The 24555-nt window shown below is 39.1% G+C and overlaps 1 protein-coding gene across 3 annotated transcripts in view; it reads right to left on the bottom strand.

The window, feature by feature from the left end:
- Positions 1-24555, bottom strand: part of PLS1 (plastin 1) — a 115031-nt gene that overhangs the window by 72957 nt on the left and 17519 nt on the right. Inside the window, exon 2 of one of the 3 annotated variants that reach the window (XM_063662271.1) lies at positions 20422-20503. The exons of the other annotated variants lie outside the window; for them this stretch is intronic. The gene's annotated coding sequence lies outside the window, so the exon portion shown is untranslated. The remainder of the gene's footprint in view (positions 1-20421; positions 20504-24555) is intronic. 3 annotated transcript variants of the gene reach the window in all.

Below are 24555 nucleotides of genomic sequence, written 5' to 3'. Positions count from 1 at the left end.
GCGGAGGTTGCAGTGAGCTGAGATCGCGCCATTGCACCCTAGCCTATGCAACAAGAGCGAAACTCCGTCTCAAAAAAATAATAAAATAAAATAAAATAAAATAAAATAAAATAAAATAAAATGAAGATAAATGTTTCTTACACACCTAAATTTTGAGGCCTGGGAATTCATCCTTGCTACAGAGTTATAAATCAAATATAATACAAGCTAGTATATTATTACATTCCAAAATGAATATTGAGAAAATGTGCCTCAGAGAAACAGATGGTATGGCTAGAAAGAGTTTAAAGACACATGCTAAACACCACTCCCAGGCATCCTCTTTAGAGCACTCAAAAGCAGGCATGTTTCCACCAACCCTGAAGTGTCACTGTTGTCCCTGTGTTCAGAGACTGCTCACAGACCAATTAAGGGGGCCACAGTTACTACAGGTGTCAACCCTTCATGACAGCACTTCTGCCTTCTCAACACCCCATGCTTTCTTGCCTTCAACTGAGCTTTGAAACGTGGCAGATCCAGAATGCCATGCTGGCTTTACATCTTAACAGCTGTGCAATCTGGAGTATCTGACCTCTCTGGATCTCACTTTTTAGAGTGGAAGAAATAATACCTATCTCATAGTGTTGTCAGGATCAAATGAGAAAGCACATGTGAAAGGCCAGGCACTATTTTATTGCCTCTTTCAGGAGATTGCATGCTTAAAACGACTTTCTTAATTATAGAATAAAAAGTTTTATCCTCTAGGAATTTTGGAATATCAGGTTAAGTGAGCAGATAGACAGGTATGTTGGGGAAAAGGGATCCCCTGGCCCCCTACACTCACATCTCATACATGAATTACAACTATCACCTTTTCCGATGGCGCTGGCTAGCTTCTTGGAGAGTAGTGACAGCAGGAGGGTGAGTAGAGGAATAAAGAATGGAGGAAGAGTTCTTGGCCATTAAAGCAGCTCTAAATCTCATATATGTAGATATAAATCTATATCTCTCTATATATAATTCTATATATATAAATCTATATATATATAAATCTATATATATAAATCTATATATATAAATCTATATATATATAAATCCATATATATATATAAATCTATATATATAGAGAGAGAGAGAGAGAGGGAGGCAGGCCTGGCATGTTGTTTATCTACAGATAAAAAGTATTAGTCAGGATGATGGAATCTGGGATAACCTTTAACTTTCTACTTTCTTTTCCATATTTAATTACATATCCTGAATACACATACACATATACACAGGGGAAAACTACACTCAATTTTTTGGACTGTTCCTTCATAGGCTTTTCACAGGCTTTTTCTTAAAACATAATTTACACAAAACTATCCACTTTTGAATATTAATTACATTGTAAGTATTTTCCCATGATGTTAAAGCTTTTCATGATCATTTTCTAAACTATAAATTGATTTTTAATAGCTTTAAGGTATAATTGACATACGCTAAGCTGTACATATTTAACGTATAAAATGTGAAGTTTTGACATATTAGAACATATTTGAAACTGCCACTATTAAGAAAGTGAACATGTCTATGATTCCTATAATATTCCTCATACTCCTTGGTAATCCCTCCTTCCCATCCTCCTCTGTTCCCAAACAACCACTGATGTGTTTAATGTCACTATAGATTAGTTTGCATTTTCGAGAGTTTTATATAAACAGAATCACGTGTACATACTCTTTTCTTCTGGCTTCTTTCAGTCAGCATAAATATTTTGAGATTTATCTATGTTGTGTGTTTTAGTAGTTCATTCCTTTATATTTCTGAGTAGTGTTCTTTTGAATGGATAAATCATGAAGACACTTAGGTTGTTCACAGATTTTGGTTATTACAAAAAAGCTGCTATGAACTATTGTGTGCAAGTCTGTGTGTGGACAAACACATTCATTTTTCTTCAGTAAATGCCTATAGTAGAATGGCTGGAAATCATGGTAGATGTATATTTGACTTTTTAAGATGCTATCAAGTTGTTTTCCAAAATAATTATACCACTTTGCAGTCCCATCAATAGTGTATGAGATTTCGGGTTCCTCCACAGATTCACCAACACTTGGTATGATCAATCTTTCTAATTTTGGCCATTCAAATAGTGCTATCTCACTATGGTATGTTATTTACACTTCTCTGATGACTAATGATGAGGAGCATCTTTTCATGAGCTTATCTACCCATCCATATATCTTCTTTGGTTAAGTGTCCAAATCTTTTGCCCATTATTTTATTGTGTGTTTTGTTTTCTTAGTGAGTTGAGGGTTGTTTGCATATTATGGATATAGGTGCTTTATTAGATATATACTTTGCAAATGTTTTCTCCCAGTCTGAGAATTGTCATTTCATTCTCTTAATAGCTTATTTGAAATGCTAGAACTTTTACATTTTGATGAAGTCCAACTTATCAACCCTTTCTATAATAGACCATGCTTTTGGTGTTGTATCTTTGAAATTTTTATCAAACCCAAGGTCACAGTATTTTTTCTTTCAGAAGTTTTGTATTTTCTAGGACTGATATTCAGGTCTACAATCTATTTTGGGTTTGTTTATAATACAAGGTATGAATCAATGTTCTTTTTTTTGCATCTGGATATCCAATTTTTCCAGCATCATTTGTGGGCAATTATTGTTTCTCCACTGAATTGCATTTGCATCTTTGTTGAAATTCAGTTGTCCATATGTGTGAGCCTATTTATGGACTTTCTATTCTATTCCATTCATATGTCTATCTTTATGCAAATACAACACTGTTAATTACTGTAACTTTATAAAATGTCTAGAGGGGCCGGGTGTGGTGGCTCACACCTACAATCACAACACTTTGGGTAGCTGAAGTGGGAGGATAGCTTGAGGCCAGGAGTTTGGGACCAACTTGGGCAACACAGTAAGAACCCTATCGCCACAGGAAAAAAAAAAAATTAGCCAGGTGTGATGGCATGCTCCTGTTATCCTAGCTACTTGAAAGGCTGAGGTGAAAGGATCTCTTGAGCCCAGGAGTTCAAGGCTGCAGTGAGCTATGATGGTGCCACTGCACTTTAGCCTGGGCACCAGAACAAAACCCTGTCTCTTAAAAATGAACAAAGAAACAAACAAAACACACACACACACACACACACACAAACAAAAAGCTCTAGAAATCAGGTAGCACTAGTTCTCCAATTCTGTTATTTTTGTCCAAAATAGTTTGGGCCATTCTAGGTCATTCACATTTCCCTATGAATTTTAGAATCAGGATGCCCGTTTCTACCAAAATAGCCTTCTGTGATTTAGCCTGGAATTCCAGTAAACCTAAGGATTGATTTTGGGGAACTGACATCTGAACAATACTGAGAGTTCAATTACCATGTTATATCTCTATTCAAACCTTTTTTTTGAGACAAAGTCTCGCTCTGTTACCCAGGCTGGAGTGCAGTGGCATGAACTCAGCTCATTGCAACCTTCGTCTCCCAGGTTCAAGCAATTCTTCTGCCTCAGCGTCCTAAGTAGCTGGGACTGCAGACTCACGTCACCATGCCCGGATAATTTTTTTTTTTTTTTTTTTTTTGTTATTTTTAGTAGAGACAAGACTTCACCATGTTGGCCAGTGAATCTCTACTTTTTAATTGAGATATGTAGACAATTAATCTTTAATGTGATTATCGATAAGGTTAACCTTTTCCTCCTATTTGTTTTCTATTTGTCCCATTTGTTCTTTGTTTTCTTTTTTCCTCTTTTTTCTTCTTTTGGATTACCCAAATATGATTTATAATTCCATTTTATCTCCTTTCTTGTCTTAATTCTTTGTCATTTTAATTATTGCTTTAGGATTTATAGCATACACATTTTTAACTTACCACAGCTTATCTTCAAGCACTATTACACAATTTCAAATATAGCATAAGAATATTACAGTGTGGTGGTATGTGCCTGAAGTTCCAGCTACTTGGGAGGCTAAGGTTGGGAGGATCACATGAGCCCAGGAGTTCGGAGGCTACAGTGAGCCATGATTGCACCACTGCACTCCAGCCTGGGTGACAGAGTGAGACCCTATCTCTAAAAGGAAAAAAAAAAAAGTTACAATGGTATGCTTCCATTTTTCCCCTCAAAGCCCGTATGTTTTATGATTTTTATTTAAAACCACTGGCTTTTAAAATGATTTAAACAATAAGAAATCTTATCTGTTTACTCATGTAGCACCATTTCTGATGCTCTTCTTTGTATAGACCTGTATTTCCTTCTGCCTTGAGGACTTCCTTTAACATTTGTCAGGCAAGGCTGCTGGTGATGAATTCTTTCAGTTTTCACATGTCTAAAAAGTCTTTATTTCATCTTTTTTTTTGAAGTATATTTTTGTTGGGTGTAGAATTCTAGGTTGACTGTTTTTCTTTTGCTACCTTAATGATGTTCCTCCACTATCTTATCTATACTACACCATCTTGGGCAAAACTTAGCACTGCAGTGAGAAATAGATAAATCCACATGTATAGTTGAAGACTTCAATTGAATACAAGCAAAAGACATCTACATCATTTTTACCTTTCTTCCTATGTAATGTGTATTTTTTCTTCGGGTTCTTTTAGAATTTTATCCTTATCAGTGGATTTAAACAAAACAATTATGCTTTGATGTAGTTTTCATCATATAGCTTTTGTTTGGGGTCCACTGAGCATCTTGGATCTTTAGGTTTATAGGTTTCATCAAATTTGGAAAATTTTTTCAGCCATGATCTCTTCAAATATTTCTTCTGTTCCTCCCTCCTCCTTCAGGGAACTTAAGTACACAAATATTAGACCACTTAAAGTTATCATGCAGATTACTGCTATTTTAAGTATTTTTGTAGTTATTTCCTTTTTGTCGCATTTTAGACATTGTTGTGTCTCCAAGGTCTCTGATCTTCTCTTCTGCAATGTCTAATCTACCCTTAATCCTGTCCAGTGTATTTTCATCTCAAGGGCTGTAGGTTTTATCTCTAGACGTTTGAATTTGGTCTCTTAAAATATTTTCTATGTCTCCACTTAACTCTCTTAAGCATATGTAACATAGCTCTAATTACATTTTAATGCCATTGTCTGAAAAGTCTAACAACTGTGTTAGTTCTGGGTCAGTTTTGATTGATAGATTTTCCCTTCTAGTTATGGGTAATATTTTCCTGCTTCATTGCATGCCTGGTAATTTTTTACTGGATGAAAGACACTGTAAAGTTTACTTTGTTGGGTAACAGTTTTGTATTCCTATAACTTTTTTTATTGTGGTAAAAAACACATAACATTAAATTTACCATCTTAACCGTGTTTTTTGTTTCGTTTTGTTTGTTTGTCTGAGATAGAGTTTCGCTCTTGTCACTCAGGCTGGAGTGCAATGGCGCAATATCGGCTCACTGCAACCTCCACCTCCCAGGTTCAAGTGATTCTCTTGCCTCAGCCTCCCGAGTAGCTGGGATTACAGGTGCCTGCCACCACTCCCAGCTAATTTTTGTATTTTTAGTAGAAACAGAGTTTCACCTATTGGCCAGGCTCATCTCGAACTCCTGACCTCAGGTGATCCATCCGTCTCGGCCTCCCAAAGTGCTGGGATTACAGGTGTGAACTACTGCTCCCAACCTTCTTAACCATTTTTAAGTATACATTTCAGTAGTGTTGATTATATTGCGTTGTCATGCAACAGTTCTCTATAACTTTGTCATCTTGCCAATCTGAAACTCTATACCCATTAAACAATAATTTCCCCTCTCTCCTCTCCCCAGCCTCTGGCAATCCCTTCTAATTTGTTTCTGTGATTTCGACTACTCTACATGCTTCATATGAGTGGAATCATACAGTCTTTGTACTTTTGTCACTGGTTTATTTTGCTTAGCAAACGTCCTTGAGGTTCATCTATGTTGTAGCATATGACAAGATTTCCTTCTTTTAAAGGCTGCATGATATTCCATTGTATTTCTACACCACATTTCCTTCATATAGTCACCTGCAAGTGGACATGTAGTTTGCTTCCATGTCTTAGCTGTTGTGACTAATGATGCAATGAACATGGATATGCAAATATCTGTTTAAGATCCTGCTCTAGGCTGGGCACGGTAGCTCACGCCTGTAATCCCAGCACTTTGGAAGGCCAAGGCAAGTGGATCACCTGAGGTCAGGAGTTTGAGACCAGCCCGGCCAACATGGTAAAACCCCGTTTCTACTAAAAATATAAAAATTAGCTGGGTGTGGTGGTGTGTACCTGTAATCCAAGCTACTCAGGAGGCTGAGACAGGAGAATTGCTGGAACCCAGGAGGTAGAGGTTGTAGTGAGCTGGGATCATGCCACAGCACTTCAGCCTGGGTGACAGAACAAGACTCCGTCTCAGAAAAAAAAAAAAAAAAGATCCTACTCTAAATTTTTTCAAATATATACCTAGAGGTGGAATTGCTGGATCATATGTTAATTCTATTTTTAATTTTTTGAGGGCCCTCCAATACTGCTTTCTATAATGGCTGCACTATTTTACATTCTCAAAAGGGGTCCAATTACTCTGCATCCCCTCAGCAACACTTTTTAAATTTTCTGTTTGCTATTGGTCATCCTAATAGGCACAAGGTGATATGTCATTAAGATTTTGATGCACATTTGTTTTCTCTTATGAATACAGATGTTCTTCAACTTACAATCATGTTATATCCTGATGATGAAAGTGCACAGAAAACTCACTTTTGACTTATTTCAACTTGGGATGGGGTTGTTTATAACCCCATCGTAAGCGAAGGAGTGTACTGAATGTGTATAATTTTTGCATTATCATAAAGTTAAAAAATTGTAAGTCGAACCACTACAAATTGTAAGTCAAGGACCACTTGTAGTGATACTGAACATCTTTTTATATGCTTATGGACCATTTGTATGTCATCTTTGGAATGTCATCTACTCCGATCTTTTGCCCACTTTTTAATTAGGTTGTTTTTAGTTACTGAATTATAGATCTTCTTTATATATTCTGGATATTATCCTCTTATCAGTCATATGATTTACTAATATCTTCTTCCACACCTAAGGTTGCCTTTTCACTCTACCGATTATTTCCTTTGATGTGCAGAAGTTTTTTGGTTTGATGGAGTCCCATTTGTCTATTTGTTCTTTTGTTGCTTGTGTTTTTGATGCCATATCCAAGAAATCATTGCCAAATTCAGTGTCCTGAAGCTTTCACCCAATGTTTTCTTCTAAGAGTTTTAGGTTTTACATTTAGGTCTTTAATCCATTTTGAGTTAATTTTTGCATATGGTATAAGGTTCAACTTGGTTTTTTGTTTGTTTGTTTTTTGGTTTTTTTTTTTTTTCCTTGAGACAGGGTCTCTGTTGTCCAGGCTGGACTACAGTGGCATGATCTTGGCGCACTGCACCCTCGACCTCCCAGGCTCAAGTAATTCTCCCACCTCAGTCTCCTGAGTAGCTGGGACCACAGGCACACACCACCACGCCAGCTTTGGGATGTTTGGTTGTTTTTGTTTTTTTGAGATGGAGTCTCACTCTGTCACCCAGGCTGGAGTGCAGTGGCACGATCTCGGCTCACCGCAACCTCCACCTACCGGGTTCAAACGATTTTCCTACCTCAGCCTCCCAAGTAGCTGGCTAATTTTTGTATTTTTAGTGGAAACGGGGTTTCACCATGTTGGCCAGGCTGGTCTCCAACTCCTGACCTCCAGTGATCCACCCACCGTGGCCTCCCAAAGTGCTGGGATTACAGGCGTGAGCCACCGTGCCGGCTTTTTTTTTTTTGTATTTTTTATAGAGACAGGATTTTGCCATGTTGCTAAGGCTGGTCTCAAACTACTGAGCTCAGGTGATCCACCTGCCTCGGCTTCCCAAAGTGTTGGGATTACAGGCATGAGCCACCATGCCCAGTCTCAACTTCATTCTTTTGCATATGGATATCCAATTTTCCAACACTATCTGTTGAACAGACTGTCTCTGCCCCATCGTGTAAGTCTTGGGACCCCTCTCCCTCTATATATATGTGTGTGTGTGTGTGTGTGTGTGTTTATTTACATGCTCTCTATTCTGTTCCATTGGTCTATATATATGTCTTTATGCCAGTACTATACCATCTTGATATCAGACTGCTGCTTTGTAGTATATTTTGAAAGCAAGAAGTGTACACTCTCTAACTTTATTTTTTTCAAGATTGCTTTGGATATTCAAGGTTGCTTGAGATTTTTTTTTTTTTCCTTTTTGAGACAGAGTTTTGCTGTTGTTGCCCAGGCTGGAGAGCAGTGGGCCAGATCTTGGCTCACTGCAACCTCCGCCTTCTGGTTTCAAGCAATTCTCCCACCTCAGCCTCCTGAGTAGCTGGGATTACAGGCACTTGCCACCATGCCCGGCTAATTTTTGTATTTTTAGTAGAGATGCAGTTTCACCATGTTGGCCAGGCTGGTCTCGAACTCCTGACATCATCATCTGCCCACCTCAGCCTCCCAAAGTGCTGGGATTACAGGCATGAGCCACTGCACCCAGCCAGGATTTTATATTTTAGAGTTTTGTTTTGTTTTGTTTTGTTTTTTTTGAGGCAGGGTCTCACTCTGTTGCCCAGGCTGGAGTGCACTGGTGCAATCTCAGCTTACTACAACCTCCACCTCCTGGGCTCAAGCAATCCTCCTGCCTCAGCCTCCTGAGCAGCTGGTATTACAGGCACCTGCCACCACGCCTGGATAGTTTTTGTCTTTTTAGTAGAGATGGGGTTTCACCATGAGACCAGGATGATCTCAAAATCCTGGCCTCAAGTGATCTACCTGCCTCGGCCTCCCAAAGTGCTGGGATTACAGGTGTGAGCCACCTTGCCAGGCCAAAATTTTAAAATATTTTTTTCTGTTTCTGTAGGTGGGCGGAAGCCCTATAACCATTCTTGATCTTTATTCTTGGATGCAGTTAAATTACTTGGAAAGAGTTTGACCCTTAGGTCTTGCTTTTAAGCTTCATTAGGCAGGACCAGCACAGAAGTGAGTTTAGGGCTCTGATTCTCAACAGGAGATGACTATGCTCCTCAGAGGACATCTGGCAATGTCTGGAGACATTTTTTACTTTCACAAGAGGAGGTATCACTGGCATCTAGTGTGTTGAGGCCAGGGACGTTGCAAAACATCATATAATACACAGGAGATCCCCTTAAAACAAAGAATTATCAAGTCTAACATTCCTATAGTGCTGAGGTTGAGAAACCACACTGTCTGTGGGCTAATTATTCCCCATTATTGAGGCAAGAGGCCTCTGAGTACCCAATAACCTGTACATTACTACATGGTTTTTTACCGTGTGGCTGGTAAGAACTGGAACTATTCCTGGTCTGTGTGAGTGCTAAGCCCTATTCCTTCTAATCCTTCCCAACAGTTCTTTCCCAGGTCTCCAGTTAGTTTCCTCATACACATGTGTGCTAATCAGAATTCCGATGAATATGTGCCAGGAACTTTATATAAATTATTTCTAATCCAGCCAGGCACGGTGGCTCATGCCTGCAATCCCAGCACTTTGGGAGGCCGAGGCGGGCAGATCACGAGGTCAGGAGTTCGAGACCAGCCTGGCCAACATGGTGAAACCCCGTCTCTACTAAAAATACAAAAATTAGCCGGGCATGGTGGTGCACACCTGTAATCCCAGCTACTCAGGCTTAGGAGGCTGAGGCAGGAGAATTGCTTGAACCTGGGAGGCAGAGGTTGCAGTGAGCCAAGATCGTGCCATTGCACTCCAGCCTGGGTGACAGAGTGAGACTATGTCTCAAAAAAAAAAAAAAAAAAATTATTTCCAATCCTTAAAACAGCCCCCAAAAGTAGCAGTTGTTATATCTATTTTTACTTATAAAATCAAGCTCACTAAGGTTAACTAACTTGCCCAATACCACTCAGCTAGTAGGCACACATTAGTATCAAAACAACTAGAGTCATATTGAAACAAACTTGAAACAAGTGTGTGAAACAAGTCCACATTATTACTATTCAATCTAAGGCTGGGTCCAGGAAGCTTCCCCTCTGGACCTGCCATAAGAGAATTTCGTCATTCTGCTTACAGAGTTAATCTGACTCTATACAGCTTTCGAAATCTTAGAATATTTTACTTTAGTTAACTTCATTACTTAAAATAGCATTAATCGGCTGACCCAGTGTTTTTTGTTGTCTGTTTCAAAGTGATGGGTTTTTTCATTAAGTCATAAGGTAGTATGAATGTCTCAGGACAAATTCACTAGAGATTTCATTCTCAGCTAATAACAATGACAAATGTTGTAAAAGAAAGAAATAAGTTTGAAAGTGATTCTTTATGGTGGCCTAAAACCAAAGACTAAGGAAGACCACCATGATATTATAAGTAACAGGTGCCATTATCAAGGTAAATTACATTTCACATTTAAGTGTTTTCTAATTTATAAAGCACTTTCAGATGTATTATCACATCTGACTTTCACATCAGCCCAGTGAGCTAAGGAACAGGACTGAATATTACATATTATAGAATTATTAGCTGTTTCTTCATATGTAAAATGGGAATAAAAATAATATTACACTACATAAATTTATACACATACACATATGCATGCACACACGCACACTGCATGCACACGCGCACGCACACACACACACACTATATTCTGGGACCCATCTTTTTTCCCATTTCCACATATAAGGAAACAGATTCAGAGAGATCAAGCTAAACAGCCCAGATCATCCACTAGTAAGTGTCAAAGCTGGTAGTATTTTCAGTGTGCCCGAGTCCCAGTTCCATGTTCCTTTCAATAAACCACACTGACTCTTGAATGGCCAAAAGCAATGATGTCATGAATCAGGTTCTCAAGGGAACCAAGGTATCATCTTTCTACATGATATTCAAGAAAGAGCTCTGAGCTTCTTTTATGTAGACATTGAAATTAGATGACTCAGTATAGAGGTTTACAAAACAATTCTTTCTGTACATGGTTCTTTTTACTTTCTCAATTCTAACAACTCCAAATCCTCATTTTTTTCTAAAAATTAAAATATGATTGGCCCAGCGTGGTGGCTCACACCTGTAATTGCAGCACTTTGGAAAGCCAAGGCAGGTGGATTGCTTGAGGTCAGGAGTTCAAGACTAGCCTGGGCAACACAGGGAGACTCTGTCTCTATTAAAAAAAAAAAAAAAAAAAAAAAAGTCTGAAAAAAAATAACAACATGGTGGTACATGCCTGTGTTCCCAACTCCTCAGGAGGATCTCTTGAGCCTGGGAGGTCGAGACTGCAGTGAGCCCTGATAGCAACACTGCACTCCAGCCTGGGTGACAGAGCGAGACACTGTCTCAAAAACAAAATAAACAATAAACAGCTGTGCCTCATAAAAAGCAAACATGTACACATATAACCATAATTCAAGTCTACTGATTAATGTACAAGCAGAATTATATAGAAGAAAAAAAACAGATAGCAGATACTTCTAACATGGGTCTGAAAAAATTTTCCTGAGAGGGTAGAGTTTAAACTGCATGGGCCTTGAAGAGTAAGAAAGCTTTTCAAGTTCCATTTTGGGTGTAACAGATATTTCCAAAATCTTGACTTAAAAAGCAAACCTTAATATGTCACTCCTATTTCTGAACATTATTCCTTACAGAAACTTCCAACCAGTGAATGTTACTTAGAAGGATGAGTTAACAGGCATATGTAAGTACAAAAAAGTAGGTACAAAACTAAATGTGGTTAAAAAAAAAAATCCCCTTCCCAAACACCTAAAAAGTCATCTAGTCCAACTCCCTGTTTAACAGATGAGAAAACTGAGGTCACACCCTTGTCTACTCAGAAGACAAGAGTCACCAAGAACAATGATCTCTACCAGAGCGTAGGAAGTAAATATTAGAACTATGTTTATTTTTAAAACTAAAAGTAAGGAAACAAAATTAGCTAAAAGTAAGGAAACAAAATAAAACATTTAATGTGTATATTTTCAGTAAAATCCTAACTTGGTCCTTATGACAAGATCCCATGACACAAACAGTTCAAGGGATATCACAAGAGAGGAGTAGACGTGCCACAAAGAAGAGCCTGGACAGTGACTGTCTTTCCTTTTTCACTTCCAGCATTTGTGATGTTTTACAGTTTGTACATGCCTGGTTGAGTGGATTAACAGATTATATAACCCAGTTGATACCAAAGCTACACTCACTAAATAAGCAAGTAGCTTTAAAAATATGTCTGCAAAGCAATTGGAGACTGTAAAAAATACAAATCATATAAGCATAAGAAAACAGTAGAACACACACCTCTATCCTTAGTAGGAGTCTTTACCAGCTACATCAGAAAACAAAAGAGGAGCAGTGTGATCACATGTTGGGCAAAAAAGTCAAAATTATCAAGATTATATAAAATACAACTTTATACTCACTCATTAATAATAAACAGTATCTTGTGTATATATTTTACTATGAGATATTAATGATATGATAAAATCTTTCCAATTAACAATAGATTTAAAAAATCATCTTATTTTATCTTTTTTTCATTTAACGCCTGTCTGCCTTAGTCTTCTCATCTTAAACCCCACTTTATGATTGGCTGCCAGGATGAAATGATAATGTACAAAAAGCACCCGGCACAATGTTAGTGATGTAGAGAGCACTCAAACAGCAGCAGCGAGGGAGTTCGCTCTAGACTCCTCCCCCTCCATCCTCCCTAACAAATCCATGTCTCATTGCTTATTAACATATTGTGTTTGCTAAGATGCTCTCTTCCTGATTTTCCATCATCCCCACTCTTCTTGTTGCTAAAACTATGTCCCATGCCTTATTTACTTCTGATCTGTCTGTGCTCTACTTGGGAGGAAGTAGCAGTCCCCTAGCAAAAAAGGAGTCCACCACAATCTCTATGAGCTCCCCTTCTTATCCTCTTAAGTTTAGTTTTAGTGGCTCATGCCTGTAATCCCAGCCTGGGCAACATAGCAAGACATAGCCTCCTGAGTAGCATGTATGCATGAATTCGTTGATTCATTCATTCATTCATTCATTCATTCATTCTTTTTTGAGACAGGGTCTTGTTCTGTCATCCAGGCTGGAGCGCAGTGGCACAATCACAGCTCACTGCTGCCTCAAACTCCTGGGCTCAATCAAACCTCCTGCCTCAGCCTCCCAAGTAGCTGGGACTACAGGTATATGCCACCACATCCAGCTAATTTTTGTATTTTCAGTAGAGACGGGTTTTGCCATGTTGCCCAGGATGGTTTTGAATTCCTGGGCTCAAGCAATCCACCCGCCTCAGCTCCCAAAGTGTTGGGATTACAGGAATGAGCCACCACATCCAGCAGCATTTATTTTCATATATACCCTAGTATATATAACCTACACATTAAGTAGAACATGTATAACATATACATTTAGTATATAAAAATTAAAAATATAGACCTTGCAAGTAGTATATGCACAACATGTTGTCACTGATGCGCTAAAAATTCCAGAAGCCTGGGGACCACCGCTCCAACATTTGAAAAGGAGAAGAATCTCCACCTCCCACCTCAGCTGGAGTAGGTATAGGGATAAGAATTTAGCGGCTTCGGACAGCACCTTGTTTTTCCTGTAATACTGAGAACTGAGTTGGAAACATTTGGAAGGAAAGAGAAAGAGGGAACCCTAGAAACCTCAATTCTAATAGAAGAACATAGTCAGAAATGGTAGCTAAACTTTTATAATTCTTAAAGCAATTGAGGCCCAGACCCAGGGAGCTTTAGAGATTAAAATCAGCACTTAGAAGAAAAAATAGGCAGTCAGGCACTCAGTGGCATATTCGGGAATTTAAGAGGTTTGTTTCTGCAGTTTATCCCTAACCCCAAAGTGCTGCTCTATTCTCTTTGGGCTCGTATTTCCAGGGTTCCAAGCAACAGTGCCTTTGACAGCACTGACTGTTAAGTCATCAGAGGCAGACTTTTTTTTAATGGCTAGACAAGACCACACCATTAGTAGCATTTGTAGCTACGCAAAGAAACCTAATAAGGGTAATCAAATATCATGCTTTGGGTGGTAAACTGATCTAAACTGGGATCATAAAGGAATGTTATCCCCCTTCTCCACAAGAATACAATTGAGCAATTGGTTGATTCATTGTAAAAGGACTGGCACAAAGGCATAGCCTTTGTTGGACTCCAGGTATAATATAGGAAAGGCAATTCCAGTTCCTAAGAAAGCTATGTGTTTTGTTTTAACTATGTAAAATTTTCCCATGGCACTCACTTTCCATGGTTAATTGGTCATAATGTGTTCACTTCTCTAACAAGAGTATTCTATGGTGCGTACAAATAAGTTGACTGCTTCACAAAGCTGAGCAAGTCTTAATTCTCTACTTAGACTTAGGTTTAAGAGCTCAGGTCACTGCAAAAAGAAAACATACTTAACTTTTTAAAAGCTGGCCTCTTTTAAGAAAACTCAAGAGTCTTTAATTCTTTGGCACTGGGGCCTATGTAAATTGCCAGCAGTATCAGTATCCAAGTTTCCTCAACATGCATCATTCAAGATCTTCTCAGCTTTACACAGGGTGGGAACTGCTCATTTTCTGCTTTACTAAGAAAACAACTTAAGGTAAGGCTGCTACAGCTTCTAGGGCTGCATAGGGCAAAGATACAGAGTTTTTTGGCCAGCCTCAGAAATCATTAAAAATGCTCACTAAAGAGCAACTTGCTCATTTGTACACTATTTATAAGAAAATTATCTTTCTGAAAGCTTTCAGGCCCTTCCCAAATTCAATGAAACAGTGAAAAGCTTTTAAGCAAAGTTGCTATCCCCAAGTACATTTTGGTACTTGGAAATGCTGAAGAACAAATATAATGATAAAGAATTTATTTCCATTTAGATATTTTCTTCAGACTCCAGATGCTTAAATAGAATCTTACACATTCCTAGTACTGGAGATATCCTCTACTACTATGTCTTATAATCTGTGAAATTTCTCTAGAAAAAAGCGGAGTTTTGCTTATCCACAATTAAACTATAGACTGGAAGAGCTGTTTCCATCAGACTGAAAGCATCAAGTTTCCAAGCAATAATACACACACATTCTAGATAGCACAGAAAGAGCACATTCAGTCACTTCAGCATTTTCCTAATAATTTATATCCATTTCTGAAAGGAAAATCAAAGCCCAATCAAGAATTATGAGTCTAATATTTTTATCTAACCCTGAATAAACCAAAACAGTCCTTTCTTCTCTAACCAGTGGTGCTTACAGAAGAAAGTTTTCAAACAGAAAAATGAAGAGATAATTAAGAATTATATTATCTTCACACCAAGGTTCCTATTTACATTGATTATGCAAAGCCATCTAGAGTCCCAAAGCAAGAATGCATTTAAAAAAGAAATACTATGAGGGTGTTTATCTCAATTTAACAATTATATGAAAAAGCAGCCTGGAATCCGAGGCTGTCTTACTGCTATTGACAGAGAGAAATTTTTGTATACCTGCTTCTGCTGGTCTTATCACTTGAGATTTGGAAGTCCAGAAAAACAATTCAGAAGACTTAAAATTCAGTCTTCCTAAGCTGTGTCTATCCTCTGCCAAAGTTAGTGTTTGACCAAAGAAAAGAAGCAATTCCACACTGAAGTGTTTTGCCTATTACTAGAGATTTTAATCTTGATGGAACTTACTCTCAGTAGAAAGGCCAATCTGCAACATGGGTGTGGTTTAGAACCATAAAAAAATCAAGAGGCAAAAATGTGGATGTCATCATCATTTCTATTTGATTATAGCTGGGGAGCTTAAAATATATTGTGGTATTCACCTTACCCCTTAGATTTTACCCAAGTAGGTTTTCTTCCTATGAAATGGGACTACCCTATGAGCTTCCATATTCTTTTTATAAATGTTCCTTTGCCACTTTAATTTTAAAATGGCAATGTTGAGCTGGGCACAGTGGTATGTGCTTATAATCCCAGCTACTTGGGAGGCTGAGGCAGGAGGACCACCTGAGCCCAGGAGTACAAGGTTGTAGCATGCTATGATAACTCCTGTGAATGGCCACTGCACTCCAGTCTGGGCAATACAGCAAGACCCTATCTCTTAAAAAAGAAAAGAAAACGGCAATATTGTTTTCATCATGTAAAAAATCATGAAGAATTAATTCCCAGAAATAATTAGGAAATTGTAAAACCAAAAACAAACAAACCCTAACATCTTACTGAATTTCAATTAGAGTCACTGGACTAATTTCAAGCAAATATCCAAAATTATCTTTGAATAGTAACTGAAAACATGTTACAGTATAATACAGTGTTAAAACCAGAAGATGCCCCAAGGGTTATAGTCCAACACTACCATTTAAGTGAGGCAAGAACAGTTTCACTTATAAAATGTATAATGCATTTTCACTGTCTGGTTAATTATCTGAAGGGAAAGTCTAAAACATCTTTTATGATGGCTCCATAAAGGTAAAGAATGGATGTTATAAAACTGCTTCATAAAGTGAAAGAAAAAGTTAAGGACTTTTATAAGGCAGTTTTTTTTAAGTACATACAGTACTGTATGATCCCATTTACGGAAATTCTAGAAAATACAAACTAACCTATAGTGACAGCGGAACAAAGGTTGCTTGGAACAGGGTGAAAGGAGGGATGGAAAGCAAAATACACGAGGAGGCTTTGGAGGAGAAAAGTGTTCTACGTCTTGATTGTGGTGGTGATTTTGTGGATGTATATACCTGTCAAAACACAGCCGGTTGTCCACTTTAAATGGGTACAGTCTAGCATATCTAAATTATACCTCAATGAATGTTAAAAATACACACTCACATTTAAATATTTTAAAGGACATCTGTATTGAAGAAGGCTTATTCTTGCTCTTTATGGCTACAAGCTGGTAGAATTAGGACCACTGGCAGAAATACCCGGAGACAAATTCTGCACGAATGTAAGGAAATATTCTGTCCACGTGGTCCAGAGACAATCCGGACTGGAACAGTGAGGTTCTACACCCGGAACACTGGACCTGTGTGTCCAAAAGCTCAGAGTCAATTTTGGAGGTGCACAGGCTGTTGTCTTTGGGAATTCCTACATAGAAAGTTGGATGAGGTGGCATTAATGTTTTTTGCATTGAAAATTCCATTATTTCAAGGAGACCACTTATGGATGGCCGTAGTCCTGCTGCTGTTGCATGGAGTTCTGCTAACCTCTTGACTAAAACATGTATTTGCTCTGTCTGATTTCCCCCAGGACTTCACTTCACAGGAAAAACCAATTATCTGCCCTATGTGTCCTTTTAAAAAATGGATCCTGTGTGGTTATCTTCTGATTGTTGAAAAGCAATATGCAGAATTAAAAATATTTGGAAAATAATAAAATCTAAATTGCTCTCAAGCACACCATTCAGAAATAACCAAGGCCAAAATGTTATAAATTTTCAATCTTTCTTCTATGCACATGTGTATGAATATACAATTTTCCAAACAAAATTGGTATTTGCTATATATCGTTTTACTTAATATTATTTAAAGTTTTCAGTTTTTGAAAGTATGCCTTTCATGCTTCATAATAGTCCATATATGACTATACCATGATTTATTTAAGCATTCATATTGCTAACTAAGGTGGTTTCCTATGTTTCACTTTTAGAAATAATGCTTCAGCAAACATCCCTGAACACAGAGGGTAGATGGGGACATTACCCTCTGTGGTATAATGAGGGACACTATAGCTGTGAATCCAATTGCTCTAAGAGTTTACCCATTCCATTCTGTTACAATTTCAATTTCCACTTTGTTGGGAAATGTCACAGTAGACAGTTAAAATGTACAGTATGGAGACTGTCACTTTTGCTGACAATATATTCTTCTTTAATATCTACTATGAGCCTAAACCAAAATTCCAGGAAAAAAATACTGGAAAATTTTTAAATTTGATCTCAATAACAACTATGTAGAAAAAGATATGGTGCCAAGTCACTGATCAGGGCCAAGTGTATGGTGCAGTTCTTGTTTGTTCTTTTATTTTATTTTCTTGAGACAGAGTCTCACTCTGTCGCCCAGGCTGGAGTGCAGGGGTGCGATCTTGGCTCACTGCAACATCTGCCCCTCCCAAGTTCAAGCATTCTTCTGCCTCAGCCTCTCTAGTAGCTGTGATTATAGGCACCTGCCACCGCATCCAGCTAGTTTTTGTATTTTTAGTAGAGACAGACTTTCACCATGTTGGCCAGCTGGTCTTGAACTCCTGACCTCAAGTGATCTGCCCACCTTGGCCTCCCAAAGTGCTGCGATTACAGGCATGAGCCACTGTACACGGCCTATATGGTGCAGTTTTAACAGCCTATGAATATTTGAGGCGTAAGTATTTTGAACCATCACAAGTACTCAATAAATACTGGAAAATAATAAACCGAATCAAAGTTGTATCTGTAACTCAAACTATTTGATAAAGCAAGAACATTAGGAAAGAATTTACTATTCCATGTTTAAATGCACCTTCAGGGCAAGAGTCACATTTAAAAAAAAAATCTCTATAAACCCATAAACATTTGCTTAGAGATTTGTTTCTAAGATTGTCATATCATCTGTGAGAATATCTTTCTGCATCTTAAAAATAGTCTACTTCTCAGGCTTGGTACAGTGGCTCACGCCTGTAACCCCAACACTTTGGGAGGCTGAGGTGGGTGGATCACCTGAGGTCAGGAGTTTGAGACCAGCCTGGCCAACATGGTGAAACCCCGTCTCTACTACAAATACAAAAAAATTAGCCAGGCATGGTGGCAGGCACCTGTAATCCCAGCTACCTGGAAGGCTGAGGCAGAAGAATCACTTGAACCTGGGAGGCGGAGATTGCAGTGAGCTGAGATTGTGCCACTGCACTTCAGCCTGGGTGACAGAGTAAGACTCTGCCTCAAAAAAAAAAAAAAAAAAAGTCTACTTCTCAAACTTCTGAAGCATCAGGGTACTGATGACCCCTGAGAATGACAGCAACTGGAAAGCAACCAGAGAGTTTCTGGGGAGCCAGGAGTAATTCTGGTTTCTCGATAGGGTGCTGATTGTGGGAGTAGCCATTTGTGAAAATTCATCAAACTATACACATAATTTTTGTTTTTCTGCATATATACATCACATTAAAAGACAGAAGAAAAAAGTCCACTCCCTTGCCCATTATACCTCTAAGTAATCTGACAGAATATGAATTAACATATTTAGAAAAAGATGAATTGGAAACCTCACCTCTAACAATCCCAGTTTTATTTGCTTATATGAGACATTATTAGCAATGTTCTTCTGTTTAGAATATTCTAAGGACACAATACATACACACATCTTGCAGACTTTTGGTATAAAGATAATATAATCAATTACTTAGATTTAGTACTTCAAATCACTAAGTAGTTACAAAGTACTTACTATCTCCAAAATGCTGCAGGGGCTTCTTTAATGCTGTACGCATTTATGGAGGAAAACATCATAGAGAAGAACTCAAAAACAGCCTTTGGAAATCTGGCAGATGACATGGATTCTTTTTAGCATTTTACTTCAGTTTTTGGGAAAAATGAGTAGATGCCATACTTTTAGCATCTTGGAAAATGTTTCCCAGAATAAGTAGGTGTCAAAACTTGTCATAAATATGTATCATAGATAAATTGGTAGACATAAGGGCACACCAAGCAGCTGGAAGTGCATGAACAAAGGTGCGGAAGCAGGGGAGCATATGGCAGGCAATGAGTCACAAAAAGCAAATATTCTGGCTGAATGGGTGTGCCTCTTTCATATCAGAATTGTTTTCTGAATCCAAACTACCAGAGAAGCAGGCTCAACGTGAATTGCCTTCCTTTCCTACTCACAGAGATAAATGTTGTGGCAGCTCTGCTTGACTACACGAAAGCCCTGAAACATCCTTTTCAAAACTATTTGTTTTGGAATCTGGCCCTGAAATGTTTTCTGTTTAGAAAGATATCCAGTTAAGTCACATTTTCTCACGTGTACATCAACATGAATGCTTGGAGCCCTGCTGGTAGTGATAACCACCGCTATCTTATTTGTCAACAAAGGCAGACAACGCATCTGTGGCAGGCAGGATAATACCCTGTCCCCCAAAGATGTCTGCATCCTAATCCCCAGAACCTGTGAATATGGTACCTTAAATGGCAAAACGGATTTTGCAGATGTTCATTAAGGGTATGGGCCTTGAGATGAGGCAGATTGTCTTAGATTATTTGGGCAGGCCCAATCTAATCACATGAGTCTTTAAAAAAAGAGAACCTTTCTCTGCTGGCTCAGAGAGATGAAACAGGAGGAGGAAGAGGAAAGATTCAAAGTATGAGAGGGGCTTGATCGACTGTCGCTGGCTATGAAGACAAAGGAAAGGAACCATGAGCCAAGGAATGCAGGTGGCCTCTAGAAGCTGGGGATGGCCTTCCCTTTACGTCCAAGAAGAAAACGGAGATCTCAGGCCTACCATCAAAAGAAACCGAATTCTGCCAGCAACCAAAATGAACCATGAAAACGATTCTCACCTAGAGCCTCCAGAAAGGAACGCAGTCCTGCTGTGTTGACTTTAGCCTGGTGAGACCTGGGTCAAACTTCTGACCTACAGAACTGTAAGATAATAAATTTGTATTGTTTAAGTTGCTAAACTTGTGGTAGTTTGTTATGGGAGCAATAGAAAGCTAATACAGGCTCAGATAGTTTTATTCAGAATGGGATGTTCTTATCACCTTAGCCTTGGATTGTCTACGAGAGAACAGCTAGCATTTGGGAGATGCAGCAGGGTGAGGGTAGGCAGAATTTGTTTGAGGGGAGAGATCAATGTTGATTTTACAGTTCTCCTTAAATAAATTTTCCCTCCAATAACATATACATATTAGATGTTAGTCAAATATTTAGTGTAGGAGCTTAAAAAGAAAAACAGTACAAAAATAAAAATACTCAAGATTCTGCCAATAATGATGAGCAGGGATACCTTTGTCTTAACCCTTCCTGAGAGACTGGGCCCCAGAGATTACTGAAATGGACATGAAATGATGCCTAGCAATTAGGTGCAGTAGTTGTCTTTTCTTTTTTGAGACAGAGTCTCGCTCTGTCACCCAGGCTGGAGTGCAGTGGCGCGATCTCGGCTCACTGCAACGTCTGCCTCCTGGGTTCAAGCAATTCTCCTGCCTTAGCTTCCCGAGTAGCTGGGATTACAGACGCATGCCACCAAGCCTGGCTAATTTTTGTATTTTTAATAGAGATGGGGTTTCACCATATTGAATAGGCTTATCTTAAACTCCCGACCTCAAGTGATCCACCTGCCTCAGCCTCCCAAAGTGCTAGGATTATACAACTGAGCCACTATGCCCGGCCAGGTGTAGTAGTTTTTCATTAGTCATAAAATCAACATGTGGATCTTATTTTGAATGCAGATTCCTGGGTCTCAACCCAAAGAGTCTCATTCAGAAGTTTTAGGATGGGGCCTAGGAATCTGAATGAGATCTAAAATAAGGATTTCTGAATTTTTTCCTTGAACAAATGATTAATACTGCTGAAGCACTCCCCATTTCTCCCACCAACTACCTGAGACCTCTGCTACGCTGATCAAGGCCCCAAGTGCAAATCTTGTCAGGAGTTAGCCCATCTAGCAGACTAGATGATTAAGGACATAGCTTTGATATGAGCAGACTTGGATTTGAGTTTGCTCCTGTTTCTCAAGCACAGATGGGGTGCTTTTGGCAAGTCAGTTAAGTTCTTTGTGCCTCCGTTTTCTCATCTGTATAAAAGGAATGAAAGACTACCTGCCCACAGGGTTACGACAGATCAAGCACAGTTCTTGGAACATGGTAACTATTCAGTTACTATGATGATCACTACCACCATAATTCCATTTTCGGATGAAATCAGAGGCAGCTTGAATTCTTTAGCATTTCTCATTCCTGTAACAGTATCTGGAAAGACTAAACATTTAATGGAAACAAGCTTCCATTCTGGACTGCAAGGACTTGAGCGTGTTTACAAGAGGTTGGCATCCATGTCTAGTTAAGGTTATATGTACCCAAGGGGGCATAATTTTATTCCAAACCTCTAAAAAAGTTGGCTAAAAGAAAAAAAAAAATCTTCCTAATCACAACATTTTGGAAATGTATCCCTTTTTCAACCTTAAAATATGAAATGCCAACTATGTGGATTATTGTGACAAGCACCCGCCATCACTGGCTATTTTAGTGGCTAACTGGGCAATGGTCCATTGTGATTTGAAGACTGCTGAAACTGCAATTAAATGACCTACTCAAGGTTACAAAGCAATTTGAATAATCTGAACTCCAGGTGAATATGAAGGACACAAATAATTGTGTCACTGGCCGGGTGCAGTGACTCACACCTGTAATCCTAGCACCTTGGGAGGCCTGGGCTGACGGATCACCTGAGGTCAGGAGTTCAAGAACAGCCTGGCCAACATGGTGAAACCCCATCTCTACTAAAATATAAAAATTGTCCAGGCATGATGGCGGGTGCCTGTAATCCCAGCTACTCGGGAGGCTGAGACAGGAGAATCGCTAGAACCCGGGAGACAGTGGTTGCAGTGAGCTGAGATCGTGACACTGTACTTCAGCCTGGGTGGCCGAATGAGACTCCATCAATAATAATAATAATAACTGTGTCACTAAACAATACACACAATTCAACATGAAAATGAATAGATACAAAAAGCAAATAGCACTGCAGTCCATGCTGACATGATCACAGTCAAATGGCCTATTGTTGGGGTCACAACTAGAAAAACAAATCAGAGACTAAAAATTTAATCAATAATATAGAAAAATAAGTGATTAATTGTAAAGGAAGAAATACAATACCTATTATTTTCTATATCATTTAGTGTTCTTTCTCTTCCTACTAGTGTGCTTTCTTCCATCATTCTTTTTTCTCTACCTTATCCTTTATAGAAAAGGTAGAAAACATTAACAAATGAGAAAAGGAGCATCTGAAGAAAGTCTTCATGTTTGCTCTTGCATTTTTTCTCAAACTATCATCTTCCAGACTACAGGGCAGGATTATCTGTTGGGGGAAACCCTTATCTTTATGTTTCCATGAGGACCTATTGTCAAAGCAGCACCTTTGGCCTCTTTGCACTTCTTTCTCACTCTCCTCCATAAAATGGGAACTGATTTACCTCACTGGAGAGACAGTAAGTGTCTTGGGCCCACTGAACCTCATTCCTCTACTGCAATAGTTCTCAGACTTTAAATGCAATAGAATCACCAAAAGGGCTTGTTAAAACATAGACTCCTGGGTCTATCCTCCAGAATGTTTGATTCAGTTTGTCTGGAATGGAGATGAAAAGTCTGCATGTCTAGTAAACTTCAAGGTAATGCTAATGCTGCTTGTCTGGGGACCACACTTTTGAAAAACCACTGCTATACTCAATGGAGCTAAAGTGGTTTTTACGGAGTAGGGTGGGGTAAAGTGCTAAACATCACTGTCCTTACATGGTTTGCCCCTTCCCTCTTCAGCATCTGCTTGCCCTCAGGACACAAGCTCTCCTCTTCCTCCACATGGTAACAGACCCAGAGGCAATTGTTCACTAGGTTTCCCTGGGATGTGGTGAGTAGACGTTAAGCTTCTGGGAAGAAGGATATTAGGAAGGCCATTTGGACACGGGCCTAGGCTGCAATCCTGGTCCACCTCCACCAAGAATAAAGTTGACATTTCAAACTCCATTTGAGAGACCTGTATCTATTTCTCAGTTGGTTCAAAAAATAAAAGGAAGAAGAGTCTGAATTATCAGGCCCCTCAAGAGCATCCATCATGATCATGATTGTGGAATGATCGGGAATATAACTAGGAATTCCAAAGTCTGTGACCTCACTCTGGAAGCACAGTGACCCTGCCTTGTCTCAGCCATAATGCTGAAGCCAGATGATATCATCTGTACACACTGAATAATGTTCTTGCTCCTGTGGAACATGCTTTTACCACCAAAGTAATGTAAATGGAGAGAAGACATACGGTCTTCAAGAAATTCAGACTACATCACTTCTCTGGGTCAATCATCAACAATTGTCCAGACCATGTTGGCTGCCTCAATAGCTTCCTTTCCACCCACAACTAAGCCAAGACCTGGGGCTATTCTTCAGTGCCTTGGGCACCTCTTAACTACCCCCACTCTACCCTCCTTTTCCATCCTTGGGTCTGGAAGCTCTGTTTCTGTTCTGTGTTCTGCCCACCCTACCCAGATCCTGCAGATGGATGCTTCTCTGTCTCAATTTTCTAATGACACCCTGCCTTGAGACCCATAGTATAGCCAGGCTTGCCTCACCACTGCCCAGCCCCACCCAGTTCTTGAAGTCCCCAACAGCATTCAACACTTCCAGCCCCTCTTTCTCCAGGAAGGAAATCTAGAGAGTGAAAGATTTTCCTTAAGCAAAATTAAAACACACCCTCCTCCACAAAACAGAAAAAGAAAGCAGCAGGTGGAGCCCAGGCCAGGTCTCACACTCTATAGCCGCCATACTCCTAGGGCACCCATCACAGGCTCTTGTAACTCCTCTTTCACCAAACTAAGAGGCTCTCCTGGCTGCCAAAGGGACAAAATGGCACCCATGGGCCAAACACTGCCTGGACACATGTCCTCTGTGGCTCATTGAGTGTTGGATTTTTTTTTTTTAATTTTG

The sequence above is a fragment of the Pongo pygmaeus genome, chromosome 2 (assembly GCF_028885625.2).
Source record: "Pongo pygmaeus isolate AG05252 chromosome 2, NHGRI_mPonPyg2-v2.0_pri, whole genome shotgun sequence".
NCBI classification, from domain to species: domain Eukaryota; kingdom Metazoa; phylum Chordata; class Mammalia; order Primates; family Hominidae; genus Pongo; species Pongo pygmaeus.
The sequence above is the reverse complement of the archived record's forward strand: the minus strand, read 5'-3'. Positions and strand labels throughout refer to the sequence as shown.